This window comes from Ictidomys tridecemlineatus, chromosome 2 (genome assembly GCF_052094955.1).
Source record: "Ictidomys tridecemlineatus isolate mIctTri1 chromosome 2, mIctTri1.hap1, whole genome shotgun sequence".
NCBI lineage: Eukaryota > Metazoa > Chordata > Mammalia > Rodentia > Sciuridae > Ictidomys > Ictidomys tridecemlineatus.
Window position 1 is genome coordinate 107,680,810 of NC_135478.1, and position 5,737 is coordinate 107,686,546.

Below are 5,737 nucleotides of genomic sequence, written 5' to 3' on the forward strand. Positions count from 1 at the left end.
TGCCCAAAGCAGCTTGAGGAAAGTTGAATGCTGAACCTCTACTTCCTCAGTCTCTTCTTTTGTACCCACGGCTGATTTGAGTGGCTTCCTATTAGTAATATGCCCAGAGGATTCATAATTTTCATGGTGACCAAACACATACTTCCCCAAATATATAGAGATGAATGAAAGAGGTCTTAGAGAGCCCCGCTGTGCCATGCATTTGAGGACAGAAATCAATGAAGAGAGATAACTCCCACATGAGCATTCAGGGAATCTTATGGTTTGAATATAGAATGTTCCACAAAAGCTCATGGGTGTGACAATGCAAGAATCTTGAAAGGAAAAATGAAGAGGTTGTGAGGTGTAAACTACTCTGTGTTTAATCTAATGATATAGGTGGTAACTATATGCAGGTAGAGTATGACTGAATGAGGTTGTCACTAGGGATGAGACTTTAGGGTTTATATATTGTTCTGGTCTCTCAGAGAATGAGATCTCTCTGCTTCCTGATTGTCATGATTTAAGATGCTTTTCTTCTCTATGTCATTCGACCATGATATTCTGCCTCAATTTGGACCCAGAACAATGGAGATGCCCATGTATGAACTGACAACTCTGAAAGCCTGAGTCAAAAAATAATTCCTCCTCTAATTTCTTCTTGTTGGGTTTTCATCACATCAGCAACATATCTGACTAATCATGGACCAGGAAGGACATTCTATAATCAGAAAGCTGCTCTAGGCTGCTAAATTCCATGGTAAATATCCATGGTAAATAACTAGGACATCTGGCTCTATTTTCATTATGCCAAATGCATGGAATGAGTGGTACTAGATCACAGAGATGAATGAAAGAGGTCTTAGAGATCTAGTACCACTCATTCCTTGCATTTGGCATAATGAAAATAGAGCCAGATGTCCTAGTTATTCTGGGTTATGAAATGCTTGAAGCATGAGAAGCATGCTGGAGGTGAATTCAAGAACATGTGAACAACCTGAGCCCTCCTCTCTATGTAGTGGTCCTATAGATACAGATATACAGGTATGAGGCACAGGATTGAAGGGATTCACTTATAGCCTCCATAGCTTGAACAACAGTAAACATTCCTCCTACTACCAGAAATATACATGTGATCAATTTTGAGAAATACACCAAAACTATCATATTTGTAACTAAAAAAGGCACCATATTCCACCTGTGTAAACCAGGAACTCATTGCCACTTCCATGACCACTCAGTCTCCACCTAAAGATAATTATGATATCCAGGCTACATCTAATAAGATGATCCATCAAACCATTCCAACAAAAAATGTGCATCTTTTCAAAGTAAGAGAATACAATACACTTTTTGACCTCAAGTGTGTTTATTTTTTTCCATCTATGATATCCTATAAATTAAATGTTGAAATAAAACCTTCACTATCTCTTTTTTTTTCTGTTTGTACCAGGGATTGAAATCAGGGCTTGGATAATTACCTATTTTTATCACACCTATTTTAGATGACACTATGTTCAGACAGGGGAAGGAAAACATATTCAAATACATTTACATTATAATAAATATTTTCTTACAGTATTCTAATTCCTGTGATCATCATTTTTACTTTCTTGTTGCTCTCTAGCTAGTAGATGATGTTCAGAATAGAGCAAAAATAAAACTAAAGAGGGAAGTTGAAGAAGTGAAGCAAATACTGGTACCTGCAGGAGAAGGGGAAAACAGTTCAAGTTGAATTAAAATTATAGAACCTTAATTTTATCCATCCTTAATAAAAATTTGAGAATAAGTTACATCCATTATGTGTCACTGTATTGGGCAAATTGAAGAAGATGCAGCTGATGGAGCTTCTGATTCTGAATGACACCTGCAGAGATGCCAACATTAAATCACCATTCCTTGCATTTTCTCTTGTGGCAACAGCCCAGGCTGCTCCAAGGATTATAACTGGGGCTGCATCTTTTCTCTCACTAGTGACCTTGATTTCTCCTTTACAGCTGACCCTACCATAATGTTTTTGATCAGACAAATACAGACCTCTGTCATGCCAAAAGGAACTCCTCACCCTACTGCTGTGATAGCCCCTCCAGGGCCAGAGGCTGGGTTGATCTACACCCTCTAAAAATACCTGACACATTGGTACTAGCCACTTTAGCCCTTGAGTACCCTATTGAACCCAATGGTGAGTGAGGTACAGTGGCTACTGAAGTTCGAAGGCCCAATATGTGTGTCCATCCTTTCTAAAGGATTGAGACTGAAGGTGGAGCTGCCACTGGCAACTAACCTATGAACTTCTGATCTCTGGACTCTTTGATCAATAATGATCTGACAATTATTGATTTTCTGCTGATCCCTTAATAGGTCATTGCCTTTGATTGCCTGTGGTCAGTGCACGAATCTGAGGCTCTTGTCCATTCATCTTACCATCTAACTAAACAAAAGACAAAAGAAACTGTTGTCCTCCAACTTAGCTTTTTGTCCCTCACTCCACTGCCAAGATCTCGGCTTGGCACCAGAATCACGAGCCACCACACCTTTGTAGGTTCAAACAGCAATTCTTTATTCCAGCTCTCACACCGCCTCCACACAGGTCCAGGGGCAATCGTGTTCTGCCATCTCCCGCACAATTCACCTACTCCACGAGGCTATCTCCAAATCCCATTTTAATCTCACGAGAACTCAACGGGAACAAGCAGCAGGAACACCCTAATCCCAGCAATAATCTTCAACCTCTAACTTCCCTAAAACCCATTATCTTAAACTGGCAACACCTTAAACTCAAGGAACCGGTTACTTCCTCAAACCTGATCAGCTCTAAACCTGGATCCGCCTTGGTCCTTGAGCAAGGTCACCTTATTAAAGCATGCATGCAATGTTCCATCAAATGTCCTCTAAGCAGCATGGGATATGCTTGGCAAGGAAATTTCGATGCGTCATTCCTACTTGGTAATGGCCCTCAGCATCTCCCCCCTTCTGATTAATTAAACAACAAGCAATGTGGCTTAGGACCATGCCTGGTAGGTTGTCCAATTCAACATATGGTTCTTACCCGTCATGGGAGAACTGACCTTTACACGTCAGTTTCCTGTCTTAGGTTGAATCCACTGCAACCAGATCAACCCGTCACTGACTACTGGTCCAGCATTCAGCCATGCTTGTGGATAGGCCTAAGCACCAGTGGGGGGGCGAGGTTCTTGCCTCACCTCTGTTGGCCCCCAAATTTAACCTTGGTGCCAGTGGGGGGGTGAGGTTCTTGCCTCACCTCTGTTGGCCCCCAAATTTTAGACCATCACTAGTAGAAGGGAGGAAGATACAGAAATGCCACGACACCAAGCCAATTGACGGCTCCTTTGGAAAAATTGTGTCACTGGTGACACCATCAGCAAAGATGCCAGCATTACCACAATTAACATGGGGTGCGCTGGCAAGGAAATTGCATCACTGGTGACACCATCAGCAAAAATATGCCAGCAGTACCACAATTCGCTGCACCAGACGATAGTTCACAATGCATGCAACTGATATATAGTCCAGGCAAGTTCATCCACCCCTGTGTGGATGAAAGGGGTTCTAAAACCTGCACTGAATAGTAGTAAAGTATTAGGGCCCAAGTCATTCCACAGCACTCACCATCTTTCAAAGTCTTACCAAGAGAATGGTAGAAAGGCTTCCATGGAGACAGGTGGCCCTTGAGTACAGTGACAGAGGGAGTAACTGTAAAAGACATCTAGGAAACTTTTATTCTCACAGTGAAGTCACACTCTTGCTGAATGAACAGCATTTGTGAACCTTCTGTGGTCAGGAAAATCACTGATGAACTGATTCAACAAGTAATCAAAATTTGATGTGTTGTTCAGTCATACAGTGCCCTCCAAGCAGAAGATGCAACTTTTGTTCATATTTCCTGCCCCACTGAAGTACTAGGAGATTGTGCCATGTGAGAAACACTTGAGAAGAATTTTGAAAAGTAATGCAAAGAACAAAACTGTAGCACTATTTTTAAAATGATGGGGATATTCGATTTAAAATTACAGAACCCTTTATTTTACACCTCAATACAATTTTGAGAACAAGGTACATCCATTATGTGTCACATTACTGGGCAAACTGTTCAAGTCTTTTTAAAACTTTTTTTTAATAGAAAAAAAATCATGATGGATGTAAAACCCATACTTGCCTTTTTGCTGTATACATGTAAAGAAATTGTAGATAAAAGTGTATTTCATCAAAACAAATGAACAAAAACTGGATATTTTACTACACAAGGGTCCTGATACAGAAATATGTGTGTGTGTGTGTGTGTGTGTGTGTGTGTGTGTGTGTGTGTATGAAATGTAGCATTTTATTCTTTCATGTGTTATAAAGCAAGAAAAAAATAAACCTTTTATTTCAGTAAAAGATTCTTTCTGGTGTTGTCAAGAAATAAGACAAGAGTATTTTCTACCTTTCTGTTTTTATATTTTTACATATTGGAATAGGTTTAAACAAAGGAATGTATTTATTTTCCTTTATGGTGATTTAGTGAATGTATGGTGAGAGTAGTTCCTCCCTCAGAATAAAAGGTACTGCATGTTACTCAGTCAACCAGCATTTGAAAGAAGACATGAAGGGGACAAATGAGTTGAGACTTCTAATTAAAAGATGTGTGCCACATGACCTTGATGCATATTTGCCAAATTTGATACTGTAAAAAATTGATAACTGTTCTAATATATGACTAGTGAGTTTAAAAAAGCTTCATCATGGACTACTTTTTGTTGTTATGTTCAGATTTCAGAGGTAAAAATTATGTGTGATCGAAACACCAGTTGACAGACAAAATTGGAACTTTATTCTATGCATTGGAAATCCTTATTTTTTAAAAAAATTACTTAGATAATTGTATACCTACAAAAGTTTTTACAAATATGATTTTTTAAAATTTTCATTCTGGAAAAGAGTGGTCATCAGAATCATCAGTTGGCACCTTCACAGTCACCTCTCCATCACCTTGTCTCACTTGGAAACATTTTCATTTTATGCTATGCAGTAGACAGTTGTTTGTGTTCATCTAGTTTTCATTTAATGTACCACTGCTCTTTGTGTTACACATGCTATTCTTTTGGTTTATTTACAATACATGCTGTGCCATTATGATTTTAATTTTCTTGTGTTGATTGAATAATTTGTGGGACCTCAAACACTTGAGGTGACAGTGAAAAATGATACAAGTATTTCTTTCAGCTTCATTTCAAATATATTTAACATGAGTATTTTGGATGTTTATCAAAGGTCTTTTTTGGGGAAAGTAAATGTATGAAATAATAGATGATTAACATATGTGAATAATGTTGACTCTGAATAAATTGGGAAAACTTAGTTGACAAAATATTGGATCAATGGAAAAGAAGCTTGAATTTTTAAATCTGAATGCCTTTGTTCTCAGTATTGTCATTCTTTTTTCTTACATATTTTTTTAGTTGTCAATGGGTCTTTATTTTATTTATTCATTTGTGGTGCTGAAAATCAAACCCAGTGCCTCACATATGCCAGTTGAGTGCTCTACCACTGAGCTACAACCCTAGCTCATCATTCTTATTTTTAAATTATTTTAGTTACAGATGGACATAATGCCTTTATATTATTTGTTTATTATATGTGGTGCTTAGGATCAAACACATGGCCTCACACGTGTGAGGTGAGTACTCTACCACTGAGCCACAACCCCATTCCCTGTATTATCATTCTTTATTAAATTTATTTCTTATTAAAATGTATA

At 38.3% G+C, this 5,737-nt stretch overlaps 1 pseudogene; it reads left to right on the top strand.

Moving 5' to 3' along the window:
* Positions 1-933: 933 nt before the first annotated feature.
* Positions 934-2,262, top strand: LOC144368335 (KH domain-containing RNA-binding protein QKI pseudogene; annotated as a pseudogene).
* Positions 2,263-5,737: the final 3,475 nt, after the last annotated feature.